Source organism: Osmia lignaria, chromosome 11 (genome assembly GCF_051020975.1).
Source record: "Osmia lignaria lignaria isolate PbOS001 chromosome 11, iyOsmLign1, whole genome shotgun sequence".
NCBI classification, from domain to species: domain Eukaryota; kingdom Metazoa; phylum Arthropoda; class Insecta; order Hymenoptera; family Megachilidae; genus Osmia; species Osmia lignaria.
In genome coordinates, this window is record NC_135042.1 from 8,238,672 (window position 1) to 8,257,447 (window position 18,776).

General features: G+C 45.3%; 1 protein-coding gene across 7 annotated transcripts in view; it reads right to left on the reverse strand.

The window, feature by feature from the left end:
- LOC117603943 (uncharacterized) overlaps positions 1–18,776 on the reverse strand; it is a 49,484-nt gene that overhangs the window by 11,958 nt on the left and 18,750 nt on the right. For 2 of the 7 annotated variants that reach the window (XM_034323576.2, XM_034323572.2), the window contains exon 2: positions 2,790–3,792. The exons of the other annotated variants lie outside the window; for them this stretch is intronic. The gene's annotated coding sequence lies outside the window, so the exon portion shown is untranslated. The remainder of the gene's footprint in view (positions 1–2,789; positions 3,793–18,776) is intronic. 7 annotated transcript variants of the gene reach the window in all.

Genomic DNA, 18,776 nt, shown 5'->3' on the forward strand with positions numbered 1-18,776 from the left:
CGATGATAAAATTGCCAAAATTCTTACCAATTGCTCTGTCTCGTTTACAAAATCACGGTTAACCCTCTAATAATTATTATTTATTTTTTGAACATATATGAGTCTTTCGTCTGTAAATCCGACCACTTAATTTCAATCGATGCTTCGTGCAAATTTAACGATGAACAGGAATAGAGGAAGCAGTGTTAATCAACTGGAAAGGGTGCGAATGCTGGGCGAGTTGGAGCGTATCATAATTACTCGTCTGTTTTTACGTGATTTATGCCTATTAATAAACTACCGGAGTATTCACGATCCACCATGTTACATCAAGAATGGCTACTTTTTGTCCATTCGTTTCGGGACACGATCGACCGAGCACGAATCCTGTACAATTATACTCCTCTCAAGGAAGCAGAGGCTTTTGCTATGAAAAACGAATTTTCAATCCTCCAAGGAATTTTCTAACATCTGCAAGATTCCTATCCTCAAATTCTTGAATAAAACAGTCACCCTTTCTTCACCCTAAAAAACACCAAGCGATAAGTGCAAAAGTGAAAAAAGTATTCCTTGGAGCTTCGATCCATTCCCGTTACGCTCAGACTAATATAATTACCCTGAGACAGAACCAGTTATTAACGCAGCAGAAAAACGTCAGCATAGACGGAACCGCGTACCAGCCTTACAATAGCCAGTGGAAAGGATTGCAGACGCGTTGTGTCGCGCTGAAATTTCACGAGGATGATGTTCATTACAGTGGAAGCGCGCAAGGTTTATTGGTCGATAAATTGTTCCACAAGTTGATAGGAGGAGGCGAGGCATCCGAGAGAGTTAACTCCTCTGCGGGTGGAACGATCCACGGTTGGATAACGCGGCGAGCAACAGCGTTTTTGCCGCGATAGGCGCGAAATCAAGGCACAAGGATCCCGTTGCACGCGGGGATGGCAAAAAGGAAGAAGAACGCTGTGCGAGTTCACCGTGAGATAGATAAAGTCTCGATCGGCTTCCTATAACGTGGCGATCGATGACGTGCTCGTTGTCGCGCTTTTGAAATCATCGAACACGACGGCCCGTGAAAACCCGAACAAGGTTGCACTTGGACGAACATCGAAGATCGATCGAAATTTTGCCCGACCGGACGGACAGGTCGAGATTCCTCTTTTTTGTGGATCAAGTTCTATCGATTCAGCTTCAATGATTGATTAAGATCGTCGTCGAACGTTTACGATAATGTAGGCTCAACGGTATAAAGCGAGAGAGAGTTGAGAATTTCTCGAAGGCACACTCGAGGCAAGTTCTGTCGTCGGATTCAAATACGGAAGACGGAAGTGGACTATTCGCGGGGAACGAGAAAGTTGCACGGAGCTTGTTGCAACACATTGCTTTCTTTGATCCTCGCCGCCGGGACGCTATTTTTTCGATGCGACACGCCTACGAGGAATTGTTACCGGGACAGAGAGTTATCCGTATCTATAAATTCAAAGAATTCCCGGCTATTAATCAAACCAAGGATGTCTTTGAGATATGCTTGGTTTCCTTACCCGTTCAAGTGAAACTGTACATCAACGCGTTGGCGAATGAAAATTTTTAGTAGGATCAACATTATAGCAGGAACGTAAAATAGAAAATAGAAAATTCTCGCTTAAGACGCGTATGACTACACGTCTGTATCTACCACGGCAGGTAACATTCCTCACCTGCAGCAGTAGAATCAGAGATACCAAGATTTTATAAATGTAATTACACTAGTACTTAAGGATATCTCCGCGAGTGTTAAATACGTTGACTATCGCAGTGGAAAAAATTGAGTGCAGTCCTGGAGGCTGTAATTGTAATTATTTAGGATCTTTGACTTAATCTTTCCGTTTGCTACCTTATTAACGCTACGGTTGATACCACTTAAAATTTAACTGCTAGTAGAGAGCTACTCGACCACTTATATATAGACACCAATGGGCGCGACAGGTTCCGATAAAGGGTGTCCAAGTGAAGAAGTCCCCTCATTAATTTCAGAGTAAAGTCTAGCGAAGACCGGTAGCACTGGTGTCAGTGTGGACCAAGCATAAGGCTCGGTATACGATTAACGGCCGATGAAGAAGTATTACGGAAGTATGACAACGGTAATAGATAACTGGAAACGAGCATCGACGCCAGGGGCGCGCGTGCACGAGACGTATCGCGTCGGCTTTTCGATCGCAGTCACGTTCGGCGTCGTTACGGTATTCAAGCGGCCACCGAGTAACGTGGAAATCATAGCATCGGCCATCAAGGACTCGTAACTGGTAGCGGAATTACCGGGCTTTATCGCGCCTCTACGCTTCTGCTATTGCCACCGTGGATACCATCTCCCTCTCTATCCTCTTCTTACCTTTTCCACCTTACACTCGAAGCGTTTCGTAACTGGAAGATTGCATTGCAAAAAGATACCATTTTACTTTTACTTTTAAGCTAGATTTACAGAATTTGCAGATGGAATTTCGCGAAAAACAATTAATTGAAAATTTTGAATTTTTTAAAAAACAAGAAAGGGTTAACGACACCAAGGATACCGAGCTATTTCGTGAAGCGTTAAAAACGTTAACGACACCAGGGAAAAGCGACACGGTATCGCGTGCAATTCATCGAATTCCAAGTGTGCTCGCGCGTGTTCCGTCGTCGGCTGTCGGGGATGAAGTTGTACGGAGGCGAGAGAAACGGGGCTCGCCACGGCGAGAGAGGGTATCGAGCGATCAGAGACCGCGGAAGAACGAACACGACTTTTCTGAAGAAAGCACGGAAGAATGAGAGACACGCGGAAGAAGAAGAAGTACCTGGATCTCCCTTGGGATCAGACTGGTCCGTGACTGGTCAGTCCTTGGTAATTACTTCATCCGCGCTCGCTCCGAATCCTGCTATCCTGTTGGTTGCTTATTTCGATTCCCGCTGCCCTACCTCGCGCGGATCCCGGGTTCTTCGCCATTCTGATCAACCTGGACATGTCGAAATTGCTCTCTATCCTCGGTACCCGTCTCTGTCTACCTGGTTGTTCATTCGTTCATTTCGAATTCGAGGTGCAGAGCCGTTGGCAGAGGCTACACTTCTGATTGATGCTTCAACGAGGATCGCTTCCTCTTCGCGGAGCCGCGTATGAATCAGTCGAATAGAATTCGAGATATCCCGACGATGAACCGTTGTATCTAATTTCCGGTCACGGTTCTCTCATCCATGGGTCTCCTTCGATCTCTATCAGCGACACCGGGTGACCTTTATCAAATGACCATCGCAAGAATCGAATTCTTATCTTCGAGGAGATGAAGCCAGTAAACTTTGAAATCAGTTAGACCAGGCTGTTTTTATTAATCACGAATGATGGAACCACTGTTTAACTGTCATATGTCTGGGTATCACTTATCAGCGAATGGACGCGTCTTCGGAGGAGGTTCACAACAGGACAATGGTCGGTGGATCGAGTGGAGAACGAGGGTCCAGGAGGTGGTAACCACCTGGAAGGACTATATCCTGAAGGCACGAAGGATTCGGTGCCGGTCTAGGAGTCGAACGACCAAGTGGTCGAGGTTTAACCGTGACGGACGCCGGCCTGGCACTGAACGGCTTAACCGGTATACAACCACTGACCATCACCATCGCAGCCATCACCGACCCTCCTTGTCTCCTTCCTTCTCTCGCACCTCTCTCTCGGACGACCCTCTTTCTCCTTCTCTCGCACCTCCTTTCGTCTTTCACCCTCTTCTTGTCTACCGCTAACTACTATCGCCACCGTCAACCGTCCTTCTTCCAGCTTGCATCCTACCGAGCGTCGCGCGTCTTCTTCGGCTATTCAAGGTCACACGAGGAAATATGTCAAAATCGAACCGGCACGCGTACCGTTTCAGGGACAGATCTACCGATTTCCCTCGAAGAGAGTTACATTTTCTCCTTTCTTCTTATCTTATTAGGGAGACCAGTAGGTTTGAATAATTAAAAATTTTGGATAATTTATTAATTATTATCATTCCATAACCTTCGAAAAGTCTAATAGATCCTAATTTGATCATCGACACAATTGAATTATCCGGCGGATGGCCGACAGTGGATTAAGACATACGTCCAGATCCTCGTCGAAACGAATGGACTGGTTTGACAAGAACAAATCGTAGCAAACGCTTCTAATGCCCATAGCGAACAGGAGCGATTCGCTGACCATCAACGTCACATCCTGAGAAAAAAGTCGCCAGCAGATGTTGCAACGATAAACGCGACGCTGTTCCGCGCCACGGGAGAACTCGAATCCGACAGCGTGACGTATTAAAGCGGTTGTCCGGTTCGTCTGCCGATTTCCACGCGCGTTTCCAGACACGGACCGGACAGCGGCGTGTCAGACTCACGCTCGCGGCGAGAAGCTTCTATATCGGAACGAGCCGAGCCGAGTTCAGCCCAAAGTAGGTCGAACGTTTCTCATTGTGCTCGATGTGCAACTCTCGCGAGGGAGTGAGAGACGCGTCCTGCGTTTCCCGCGCGAATTATCACCGTCATCCTCCATCAAAATCAATGAAACGCTCGATTGTCGAGAGTTCGCGTTTTCTTTCGGTGCTACGCAGCTTGTTATTTACGAGGGCACAGGTTTTCCCGTGAAGTGATTTTCATTTCTGTCGCGTTCGCGGACAATGTGACGCGTCGTAACGAGACGCCGAACTGGCGTCAGCCTGCCGTACAGGACGCGTTTCTAGCAACGGAGAAAACACGCGACCGGCAGCCCGTGACGCAATTAACGACGAAATTATTTCCACTAATTGCGAGGCAACGCGCGCGAACGCTCGACCGTCGTGTTCCGGCGTCGCGAGCAATATTCTTCTATGGCACGTCGGCCCTTCCATCTCGCGACCAGCACAGACGCCATGCGTCGAGTAACCGTACGACGTAAAAAATTGTTTCATTTACCACTACTATAAATGTAAATTACTCTTTACTTCAACAACGTCGTAAACAATGCAATTAATTATAATATAAATTTCATTAACGCAAACGAGCTAGCGTCCCGAAACTTGTCAATCCACTTAATTTATCTCTCCAACTATCCAGGTAGGAGTTAGGTACTCTCAAGAGTTTCCAACCTTTGCGCGTTTTCATAATTTACACTAGTAATTAAGAGGTACTACTTGCTCGATCCGCTGGTTAAGTGTTCTTCGAGCATCGCGGAAGCGTTAACGAATCATCAATGGCGCGAGAAGAGAGGAGGAAGTCGCGAATGATGCAGGAAAAGTGTCCCCGATTCGACGGGATCTTCTCTGAAAGAGTTGGCGTAAGAAAAATCCGGATCGACCGGATAAGAAGATCGAACCATGGGCGCCGATTAAAAGCGCGGGGAAATCGTGTCACTGTGCCATTCTTTCGACGGTGACTCGTTTGAACTTGGATCACGAGCGTACCTACCGTATTCTCGCAAGTTTCAATTCCATCCTGGAAGCTGGAAATTGATTCGAAGGCAACAGGCGGCCATCTGTAGATCGTACTGTTGCAACACGCCAGCTGAGACCGGGCGCGGATTAGCGGTAACTCTTTCGCGCGATGCAAAGGAGCAGCCGTGGCCCATTGAAGTAAAGGCCAGTTTGCACGCCCGGCACGCCTGCTCGTTCTGCACATTCGTCTGCGCGAAACGAGCAGAAAAGAGAAGACGGAATGAAAGGGAGAGAAACAGGAAGCAGGGGATGAACAGTCGCATAGTTATCGAGAAAGTTATCGTTCGAGAAGACGAATCGTGTAATGAACCTGTCTATTGGAAAAAAAAGAAGATTATTTTTCTTGTTGCTTCTTGGAATGATATATGTACGTAGACTATATTAATTAATTCGAGGCTCGTTCACGCGTGACAACGAAACATCACGACTAAAATAGAGAAATTTAGAAAATAAGTCTATTATTTGAATCGGCGCTTGTAACACCTGTGCAGTTTAATTAAAACTGGACGAGATTGTTCGTTGTAGATTGAAAATAAACGTGTCGATCAAATTTGTTGAAGAAATACACTATTACTCTTGATAACCGAGGAATAACGTTATGAATCCTCGAATGGCACCGCAAAAACCCTCATTTCCTCTAAGCTGACCATTTCTCACACTCGCTGTTTCGCGCTCCTCCGGTTTCCAATCGATCACCGTACTGCGCCGAGATAGAACAATCGACGGAGGTGAAAAAACGTTCGAAGATCGGCTCGGAACCGATTGGACGAAGCTGAGCGACGAGTGGTCGCAACCAAGCCCTCCAATCTTCACTCTTGTGAATTTGACGCAAATTTTAGATCACCGCCTCAGTACTAGGAGGAAGAGGGAGAATATATATATATATTTATTGAATGTTTGTAAAAATTTAATATATTTCCTTTGGAGTTTGGAGGGCCAGGTCATTACTCCAGAGAAACGCTTCGAAACTCGCGAGATCGATCGACCGAAGAAAAAGCAGAGGAAGAGAGATGAACGAAGGCTAGGACGATGCGATGATCGATCTATCGACAGAAGCAGGAATGTTATCCCTTTTCTATCGATCGGCACGTACCCGCCACTCTCTAATGACACGGTACCGTCCATCTTTCCGCCAACTAACGTCTACGACTTCCGATCATCTTACCCCTCTTTCGCTCACCCCTATCGAGCAAAGACCTTCTGAGAATTGTCATCGAAGCAAAGATGACCTGAATGTAACGTATGATATTCCGCCGTACAGTGGCAATCTGTCTATTTTCGCGATATCACGGTTCGCCTCGCGTATATCCGCCCGATTCGGTGCCGGTACGCTTTTAATCAAAGATCATTATCATACCGCGATACCGGACCGGTCAACCGGCCGCCCGTGAATACGTGGAGGCACGCCGTGACCGTTCTTACGTATTTACTATTACAGCACGCGTGTACCGTGCACGATCCGTAATGCGATTCTGATGGAAATTATATCGGTCGTATCGTTTCGTTTCGTTTCGTTCCGAGGAAACACGCCCGGCTACTCGTTCGTCCTCGATGACGAGTCAATACTGTTGGCTGTACCGTTAATCTAAATCGCTGTTAGACGAGTCAATTTATTCTGACAATGAATTTCAAAGTATTCAAAGAAAGATTATTTCAATACGTTCGATGTGAACTTAAAATTTGAAACGACGCGAGAACTCGTTAAAGATTTAACGGAAACCTTACCCTACTACCGTCGAAACACCTTGACTTTCTTTTCGAAAGAGAACGATACATTCTACGTTAGCCCGTTCCGTTTCTCTTGGCAAACTATCGATTCAACGTAGATGGAAAGACAACGATCGTCGATTATAATCTAGCGGGATCGGCTGTACGGCCGGCTAAATTAAAACGAATCTCTATCGAGGGCGATAGCTTCGAGATCCAACGTAGAATCCGATCGCGAGCCTTAGGCGTGGTTGATACACGGAACATCGTTAAGATTCACGACTAATTGCTAGAATCGCTTAGTCATTGCTTTAACAAGCGATATTCTGGCCGACTGGCTTACATTCTGCATCTGAAAGCGCGTATCTCTAGCTATCGGTTATTCCAAGGTAAACGATCAAATCTCCAGGTTATCCTTGGACTTCCTCGTCGTGATCGTTCGATCGTATCGAGGCAAATTAATCGATTGGAATATCTAATGGCAAGAAATCGATCGGTTTATAAAATCAGCGAAACAAATAGGGAAAACAACAGCGTTGAATTGCAATTTTTCTTTTCCAAGAACAAGGGGGCCCGGAGCGAGGTATTCGGTCCAGATTTCAATGAGTCCGCTTAGGCAGGCTGGCTGCAAGCCCGTAATTAAAGCAGCGTACACAAGTTCGGGGCCTCGGGCACACGATACATCAACGTGTCCAAGTGATTATGGTGTTGGTAGCGAAAAGCCGGGCCCTATCGTGAATTAAATCTTACTCTCAAACGGCCTGCAAATGGGCTCTCCAGCCCCCTTCAGCCAAGCTTATTTTTCCTGTTATAAGTGTATTCATCGACCACCACCCGCCCCTACGCGTTTGCTAATTTTTTTTTTCTCCACGGGACTTGGTCTAATCGAGTGAAAGCAGCGTGTAACGAGAACGAGTCGAAAATTGGTTTTCGATTAAATTCTTGCGCGCCACGGTTGCTCCATGAAATACCTGAAATGATGATAGTGCAAACGGCTGCATGATTTGCATGATTCCTCGGTAAATCTGTCGCGGTCTAGCCCGAGAAGCAACTAAACCGGCTTCCTTCGCCACATATACACTTGAAATACGAATTGCTTTCGAAGGAGGATCAATCTTAGCTGGGAAAGTGAGACAAGAATTTTATGCTAAAACCATCAAAAGTTTAATATAATCTAATAATTGAATGAAATTCAAAGAATTCTAAAGAAGTAGGTGTATTAATTTTATAATGTTGTAAGTAGAAAGTTTAATTGGAAAACGATCTTAATCTGAATAATTTTAATTACAGCCTGTCACGTTACACGTGGACCAGTTTTATTTAAACACATTTTCATGAAATTATTCAACTATTTATGAACAGCTGGATCAGCAATAATGCAGAAAATATTCAGTAGTATCGGACAAGTTTCGTGGGAAAGTAGCCATTGCCGGTGGTCAACGTGGTACTGTCGTTGGGAAACGTTTAATTTGTATCGACGCTTATCGACCTCTTATCGCAGTATCCATCGAACCGGTGGCTAGGAGCTTTAATTACAGAACAAGTGATACACGCGGTACCGTGGCATGGTGTGGCTTTTATCACTGCTCCTATGATATATCGATCGGTTGATCTATATTTAAGTCGCGCTTAGAACTCCTCGAGATAGATAATTTCCTAGGAGATCGTCGATGTTATTAAAATCGGAATTCCATCGGCTAAGCAACCCGTAAACTTTCCTAGCGGTACTGGTGTTGCAAATTCTTCTTTTCAATCGAACGATAGAAGCAACAAGACAATGAAATTGAATCACGGCTAACAATGATTCATTTTGAAACAATTCGATGACATAAAAGTATGACGGAATGGCACTTATGACGCAGCAAATTGAAGCTCAAGGTCGCATTATTAAATATTTCAAGTGTAGGAGAGAATTCATGAAGCGGATCGTTTCCGTGTTCGATTCGAATCGATCGTCGAAGCGCGTATCGATGATTAATTACGCGCATCGGAATGATACGAGTCGCTGAAAATCGCGACTGCAGGCAAGCGCGAACCTTTCGAAGGCGTGTTTGTGCACGCGTGCAGCACAGGAATACCAGAGAAGTAAGTCGTTTACCGTTACCGTTAATCGATGTCTCCGAGCATTTACGTTTTACTCTTACTAATCCCGAACGAAAGTCCAGGCCGTACGCGGCTCGGTACCAAGAGGTAGATAAACTCTAAGCCGACCGGGCAATTACCGTAACCCCCTCCGTCTTTTGCCATCGAGTTAATAACTCACGTTTTAAGAGAGCCAGCCACGTTGCATACATCGATAATTGCTTTTCGCTAACTAATCCAAACGATATTCCGCTTCCTATTTTCTATCACCATTGATTTTGCTTCGAAACAGCAGCTGCAATTTTTCCGTTCCTTCGGCTGGGTGTACTTGAAAAATTTCAAGTCGCATTAATATGATAAGGTATCCGAGGAAAATTGGTAAATGGGACGATGGTATTCGAAATAATTACAATTACATTTCGTTCGAAGCACCGATTCTTCCTTGCGAAATACTTTGTACATGCCGATAATTAGCGATCAAGATACCTATCTTTCGAAATGGAGTTTCTACAAGATCGCAAATTTAATTCATCGCAGTTTGTGATTAAGGAAATTGCAAAGGGGCAGGGAATGATACTGCGAACGAGGGTCCAAGTTGAAATTGAATTTCTTCGGCTCGGAAAACATTATTTCCTGGCCTCGGTAATTAGACGAGAGCAACGCAAGCAGCGTCGAGAAAAGAAACGGCTGAAAAAAAAGAAGGAATTACCTCGAAAACCCCGAGGAATTTCCGGTTCGAGAGGCGCAAACGTTACGCTCGGAACCTTTGCTCGCTCTTTCCTAGTCGTATTTCTTTCGTGCGCGTACCTCGAGCGGATCAAGCTCTTTCGAAGTTGCGGTTAACGAGTCGCGTTTCAAACGACCACCAACACTTTGCTTCTTCCTCTCAAAGCAGACCTTCGAAAAACGTGTTTCGCGCTCGAGAAAGGAAGAGGAAGTGTCACGATCCTCGGGTAACGAGCTGCCTTCGATCCACTTTGGCCCGTATTCCTATCTGCACGAATTCGTTTGTATTTTCTTTCAGCTCCATTTTCTCCGAAATTTTATTACACACAGGAGCGATATTTGCCCTGAATTTCGTGGCTCCAATTTCACGAGCAATTACGATCGCTTAACGGGGATGGTTTATGGTCGAAAATCGTTCCGCGTACCTTCCGATGGCGCGCCGAAAGTTTGAATCATTGCCAGAGAAATGATTTCGGACGTGCACGTACGACCCTGTTCATGACCGACTTTGACGGTTAATGGGCTTTCGAGGCGAAATTACGGGTAATGACACGCTGGTGGAGGCCATTAGGCGGAAGCACCCTGAGAGGCTCCATGCAAAATACATTTGGCACGTCCTTAAGCCCAGCAGATTTATCTTTATACTCCAGAAATGACATTCGAAACGATGTTTGTAAGAGGATGAATCCTGAGTGCCAAAGAAAAGAATCGAAGCTTTGAAGTAGAATATATAATCGCTACAACCGGTTAACGTCGATAACAAAAATAACTAAGAAAACGAAGAATTTGAAAGAAGAGGATGCAAAGTTTCCACGATAGTTTTCCCAGTTAGACACGCGAAGAACAGTTTCCACCGAATAGATCCTCCCATACAACAATAGACTCGAAAGTAAAAGGTAAACGATGGAAGCAACCCTATCTAAGCACCGTGTGACGTTTTACCGCTAATTTGGAGAAAGTTGCGAGCATAACAGCGATTATCGACGCTGAATGGACAATCGCGATCTAAAGCTCCGACAATGCTTTCTGCTCGTCGAAATGGCAGAGCTGACTCGCTCGCACGCGTATTAAGAGCAGCTCGCTCGTTAGTTCCGTTTAGACGATGCCTATCGTACACATGGACACACGGACACACACTGTTGCATACGCAGAAAGTATCTCTACCATTCTTTAATTAGTACTCCACTGAAGGTGGAGCAATTAAATCCTCCTTGGCTAGCCGGCGTGCTGTGATAAATTCGTCGGCCAAACAATTAGGCGGCGAGCTGAAGATTAATAACTTTAAACCGGATAGAACGGCACGAGCGGTACGATAACGACTGAGACCTTGATTATTCGATGATCCTCTCTTACAAGCCGCGGATTAGTGGGTGGATTTAATGAATCGTGATCGAACGCGATGCTTATTCGTAATATATCGTGCGAGAAAAGCAAATCCACGAGATTGCACTAAGCTTTCTCCGATTGTAGAAGTTGGAATACCTTCTTGCGTATCATCTTAGAAATCTGCTGAGTTTCTTGATTGAAATGTATTGATTTGTTGGTAAAAGTGCAGCGTGAATTCGCACTCGCGGGGAAAGATATACTTGGTTGCGAATATATTATAATTTGGATATTAAATTAGGTAATTTAGCGTTCACGTTTTCCATGATGGTCCAGAATGGTTTACTTCCCCGTTGGAGGACACCGTGTCTGTCCGACAGTGTACACAGTTATCCGATTCGCCGCAAGATCGTACACGGTGCTTCGATTTGCATAAAGCGTGGGCATACCCGTTCCAGCTTTGCGTGGATGCCGCTCGAGAGATGCACCGGGTCGCGACGAACAATGCAAAGAGAATGCGTGTACCGGTGCACCTGTCCGTCCCGGTTCGACGTAACTTTAATATGTAACTTCCGCCCACGCGTTGCTCTTCTCGAACAAGCGTCCCCGAGTATCCTGGCCACAGGTGCTCAGTGAAAGTATCGCTGTTTCCCTCGCCGACGACGATGCGCCATTACATCAGTCCCCTACACTTTTTGCATCGATCTACATACGTGTTCATTTCTCCTTGACATTCGAAAGTTTGAAATTTGCCGAGTTACCCTGCGTTTTCCATTGTTTTCTCCGTAAAGTCTTTGATACGTCGAATGAAATTCCTGCGATTCTCAGATCTGGATCATTTAATCTTCTTAAAGGCACGCGTGATCTCGCAGGGACGAGATGTTATGCAAATGAGAGATGCGACGCTGGTAGACGTAACGAAGGCTTTGAAATCTCTCCTTTTACCGCGACTACGATTCCACGGTCTCGTGAAAGCTCGCGTGTCTCGGCGAAACATTTTTCCAACGCGCCCGATGATATTTCGCGTGCACGGTTGGCGGAATGCGATGAGAAAACGCGATAAACGCGCGTGACTCTTCGCTAGACGGGTATATTTATTAATATCGTATTAATTCGTTACGCCGCGATCAGGGGGAGTCGAGAGAGAAGGCGGCGGAGGTGGCGAGAAGGTAATTGGCCGACTTGGGAAACGAACGAATTCGTCCGGAGAAAATGGAGCGCCTCGATGAAAAATTTCAACGATCGCGTGAAAGCTTTTCAGGCGGAAGTCCGCCAACGACCGAGAGAAAATGCGATTGCCCCGGCTCTTTTTATGTGGATCGCCTGGATCCGCCTAACGTATAAGGGAAAAGAAATTCTTCTCGAGCTGTTCCTGGTAACATCCGGAGAGCAAAACTGAACGGATGAAAGCATCTTTCCATAGAAAACTCAGTGTTACAAAAAAAGCTCATCCTGTATAAATAACATTTCCATCACCTATGACCCACCACCACTGTTCGAACTTGGAATCGCTTCTTCAACTATACATCTCAGCTTCCCTTTATCAACGAGCATCGTATCAAACACGAACGCCCACTTCCTCGCGCTTCGAAGCAGATAATTACCGTCGATTAGTCGTGGAGAAATCGTTTTCGTACGATCGATCGAACAACGGAGAGTCGTAGAGGTTGCATAGAAATGGCTGGTAATCAGGGGAATCGAGATACAGCCGAACGACACACGGAAATCGACTTGGGGTTTCAGTCTCTTCGGAGATTCGATCTTAGATTGTTTATAAATTGAAAGAAGAAGAATCGCCGCGTCAAGATCGAGGACGATGCACGGAGAAGTCGATGGATCTCTCTTAAGAAGGTCGACAGGTGAACGCCATGGGCGTTGGTGTTGCAAGAGGAAAGGGACGAGAATAAAACTCGCGGTGAAAAGAATGAATTAATCGAAGAGTGAGGAAAAAGAAGAGCGAGGTATCTCTTCGTAGGTGGTATCCAGCGAGTAAACGACAAGAAACAGGAAGCGAGACGAGGAGACATTCGGATTTGAATCGATCATTGGCAAGGTTGGATCTTTTATGCGGCGATCGTTTTGTCCCGGTAGAAATCTCGCGTCGCCATTTAGAGCAGCCTGCTGCTCGTACCGGTAAAATTTATGGCGGGCGGTCTATAACTGTTAGAAAGGGTGTTTCTACGGGACGAACGATGCATTTTAATAGGGAACAAGCTGGTTGGATAGCTGTGTTACGACACCAGAAGATACAGCGATCCGTTTTCCCGCTTGTCGAGACCGATTCGTCACCAACGGAACCTTCTTCTTTTCTTCGAACTAAGCAATTTTCACCGATTTTTTTGCCGGTCCTCGGCGACATGCGCGCAGTTTCTAATAGAAATTCTATTCGAGAATAGAAATGTAGCGATGTCGCGTCGCTATGGAGAAACTCAATGAACGTTCTCATTTGTTAGAACTAGAGCTGTATAGTCTACTGTCACTGAACAATTCGACTAACATCATTAGTGAAAATCAAAATTTTAATTGGCACTGTATGTACGCGAAAGTATTACTCGAAGAGCATGGTTTTATTTTTCGTTGTAAATCTTCGGACGGATATCTCAAATCGACGAACGAGCTTCACGACAACGTAAGTGATACGAGAACAGGAAGAATATCGTGGTTGGATCTCCGATCGATAGCGACAAATGCATCGACGTTGAGATCGTAAATTTATAAAGTAGCACGGTGATAATAATTGCTGTTATCGCGGATGCATCGGTCGAACGGTTGTAAATCTTGAAAGGACACGATACTTGGACGAACGAATTGATCCGTACGGAATACCGCTTACAGATCGATTCAAAAACACACTGACCCTGTAACTCATTTCAAAATAAACGAATGACAATTTCAATTGGTTAAAATTACACGGTTTCGATAATGATACACGATCGAACGGAAGATATCGCGTGTTTGCTGATAATTATAAGGCTGTTTGGAAAGTTCCTAGCGGAATTTAATGATCACATCGAGATAGATTCTTTATGTAATCGAACCCGATAACTGTGTTCACAAGATTCCACAAACTTTTCCAAATGTCTCGCGAAAAATCTAACAGAATTGTTCAATCGTTTTTGAAACGACTTGTATTCGCACGTGGCAACGATCAATGCCATGCAACATCGCGATCGCTCGCATCACAGAGATCGATCCTGATCATCGATCGCGATCGCGATCCAGCTTGCTACAGGGGGTAAAAGTGACCCACTTCGGGCGGTACACGAGAGCGGCGTGCCTTCGTTCGTGCATAACATCCATTTTTATCGGGTAACCGAGTAAAACAGGCTCGAAAGTTTTTGCATAAATCTGTAGGGACGATCGATGCTTTTTCAAATTAATTTTAATCCTAAATTAAATTCGGGTCAGTAGCGATCAGGATTAAAATTATTATAATTAGGCACACAAATTTGAGAAAAATAATATTTCCAGAAAATGTGCACGGGCAAGGAATAAGTATAAAACGCCGGCGCCATGGAGCGCGCCAGTTAATTAAACTAATTGCAAGGGAAAAGGCATGAGTTTCGAAATGAGCAATAAAAAAAAAATCGATTCCAACGAACCGGTTGAATCCTCGATATTCGATCGCAAGGTCCGACGAATGTGTGCCAACAATTGTACCCGGCCAAGTCTTCGTAAAGCGGTTTCGAGATGGTCCGTTGCGCCGAGACGAATCCGTTCGGGGATCGCGAGGATAAAGCACGCATACTCGGGTAATTATCGAAGACAACGAATCGGTGCGTAGCGTCGCATAAAAATACAGTCCTCGTGGTCGTTAATTGCATGGGCGACTCTTAAAATATCGCCGATTAATCGAACGAACGGCGCGGAATTTTTCGCGAACGGTTCTTTCGAATCTCGCGGCACCTCGGACCTCGAAAGATCCAGCCTCCGAGATAACGCTTCGAATCGATGATTATTAAACGGCATACGAATGCTCGCGGTCGCTCGTCCTGGCGGCGTATAAATATCGCGGAAGACGTTTCGCAGAAAACAATTAGCGAGAGCCGATCCCCGAGTGAGCAAAGCGTACGCGGAGTCGCCGAGCCGAATGTGTGTCAATCGAAAGCCGGTTTCTAGGTGGCGTCCAGCATCAACGGCCGGCGATTTTCAGCATGCTATTAATGGAGATCATTAATATCGCGGTGTAATTACGCGGTTTATTTGGACAACCCGTTGCGTACCGTCTGTTAACCCTCCGAGCACTCGTGTAACATTGAGGTAACAGGTCAAATTCAACGTGTCGTAAATTCAACATTCTTTCATTGTAACTTACACGCGTCGTATGTAAATGATAATATACAAAACACGTTTAAAGACGCTTAACTATTTATCCCCGCGAGCATAAAAGATATAGAGTTTAATCAGTGGAGTTAAATGAATATTTAGCCTGGAGTGAACACGGCTCTCCGAGAAGACTAGGATGGAGAAGATTGTCGTGAATAACGGTGTAAATGCTTTCAATGATACCTATGATGCGCAACGTTTCATGTTGCAGACTTTTACTTTAGCTGAAGAGATTTGCAGGGGAATGAAAGTTGATTGACACCGTGTTAACCCTTATCCATCGTTTGGATAATTGTTAGCCTGGAGATGTTCAGGTTAATTGAGCAGAAAGTTAAAATTATATAGATAGAGTAGACACATCGATTGGTTAATTAGCTAACGATAATTGATCGAAAATATAGCCAGTTTAGTGAAATAAGAGGAATCTTTGTATCTATAAAGAAGCATAGCGCGAGAATTCCTCGTGTCCACCGTTCGTGGAAAGGCGATCGATTCGAGTTCGATTCACGATCGGCGAGCAGATCGATCGTGGATCAGGTGAAAATGCGAGGCTCGTTCTCGTCCGTGCCTTCCCACGAACACGATGTCTCCCGTTTTCACTTGGCACGTCTAACTCCGTGGCAGCTCAACTAGACGAGACGTTAATTATTCACGATGATGTATGCGTTATTAGCATCGCAACGGAGTCCGCGGATCCCACGTTACATCCGTTTCATGAGAAATGATCGGTTTCCGGACTCGGCAACCTTTTTTCAACTCACAATATAGTAGCGATCGTCGAACCGATTCATCGTTCGTTTTATTCACTTATCGGGAGGGAAATTACCACGACAGCCGTTGATTACCGAGGTGAATGTCTTATCAGCTCCGGTGTTGGGAAATTGAAAGTATCATGTTGGTTACACAATTATCGACTAGAACTGCTGACTAATAATTACATAATGGCACCATTAATATGCTGCCAGTAACCGTAATATCCATCTAAACAATTAAATCGTGAATTTAAACGATCCCATCCTTAATGATTCTAATTAACGCGTGGCTGATTAATCGCCTCTGTTTTCACTGCGCCAGTCAAAGGCTTTTCGTTATTAATGACTCGTTCATTATTCAGCCGCATACCTCTTCCAAGTTTTATTTATTATTAAACCGTAGAATGATAGTAATTATTTATCCTCGAGCTATAAACGTCAAGGGAAACGCATTCGTTCGCCGAGTCTCCTGCAAATGTTACGTTAATCGCATCCTTCGCGATCCTGTTCCTTTGCACCCGGTGTTTATCCCTGTGACCGAAATCACGCGGCTTTTACCCGACGAACACAGTGAAATCAGTCGGCCGAATTTATCACCACGTCGGTTTCAACGGGTTGCAACAACCATTGACCCTTTGCGGTCTCTCGCAGTGCCACCGGTTGCTCACACTGTAAATAAAAGCCAGAAGACCCGTGTACCGTAAAACAGGGTTACTAAAGTTTAGCGTGCACGCGTGCCGTCTTTCGTTTCCGTTGGTCTGGCTCTTTTTAAAACTCCCCTTTATCCATGTACCGTTTCGAGGATCCGGGACCAACTAATTGGATTCTCTTCGTACAGGACAATTCATTGATCGAAGATATTAACGTCGTTAATAAGGAACGGTAGTGTTATTGTTGCTGGTAGAAAATATTCGACGAGCAACGATAAGTATCGTCGAATATACATTTATATTTTTCACCTATTAACCCTCGTTCCCGTTCATCGGGATCGTCGAAAGGGTAGCAAGGCAGTTTCGCGAGCGAACGGTTCGATAAATTTCAGTAGGATTGCCACGGGAAATAGGGTCACGATCGCTAATGGCCCTGCATCGAAGATCGCTTATTTCAATCCGATGTTGACAGAAAAATCGATACTCGTTTCTGATATATAGGACGGCAAGGGTGGTGCCCCGAGTACTCGGCTACGCGTTCTAATTAGCGGCTTTCAGCTCGAAATTCATCGAGTGCAACGCGCCTCTGATAATTCCTGCAATCCCGACGCACTCGTGCCTCGTAATTTCCATTGAAATTTAACGTCACAGGCGAGAGAAAGAGTCGAACGAAACGCGGAAACGGAACGATGAAATGCGTGCTTCCGTAACAGCTTGCGATCTCGATATCTCGCCGGATGTTTCCATGAAAACCTGTATTCCCAGTCGTTTCCGATCGAGCCAATCGTTATTTCCAATTTCACAGTGGAAAACGAATCAAGAAGCTATTGCTACGGGTTTGAAATTTTTCTCGATATTAATTTGAAATTCGTTCATACCCTCGTAAATCAACCGGACCGTTCGTTTCTCACGGTAGAGAAGTAATTAATTAACTAATCGTTGTCATTTACCGCTCTCTGCTTTCACCGACGAATTACCGTAAAATTTCTTCTCAAGAAAGGATATCAAGATCGACGGAACGTAAGATTAGCGAAATTTCAATGCGGAACGAAGGAGATACCGCAGAAGAATCACCGTGACCGATGGTTTTAACGGCGTAAAATATTCACCGGCATCACCGACAGGCACCGGGCATAATTCATCGCTAGACCACGTTAAGCCGATGTTTTTTCGGCAAAAAAACACAACTGTAATCCCGTCTAGGCTGTAACACTTCGAAATCGTGATTTTAAGCAGCGAACGAATGCCTCGCCCGTACGTTGAAAAACCGCTTCATCATAATCGTTGATACAATTGCGGAAATTTTTCACGCATCGTTGCCCGTTCCCGCCGCGAAGCGTAATTGGGAAGAAGCCGTGTTAACGGTCGCCGCGGCTGCTAATCGAGACGCGAGAAAGCGCGTGCGAATTGGCAGCGTTGAAACGAATTCGCGACGATTTTTGGGTCGAGTTTAGCGCTCGGTTATGCAGGACAAATCATTTGTAGTCCAGAGACCGTGACGATGAAACGGTCTAACGGCTGGTCGACAGAAAGAATCGGAGAAGAAAGGAAGGGAGAGTCGCGAATGAGAATTGCAAATTCATCGGGAAGAAACGTGGCGATTCGAGGCGTCGTTTCTGACCTCCATATTAACAGTCGACGTATCGATGGTCTTTGAAGGAAATCGAGCCATCAATTCTGGACCAACGATTCCCGTGTTGCGGCTGGTCGCTCTACCTACTCCAGGATGAAATTAACACCTGAGGCTTTCGATGAGAGGGAACTCGGATCGCTCGAGCGCGATATCCGAGGCCAGT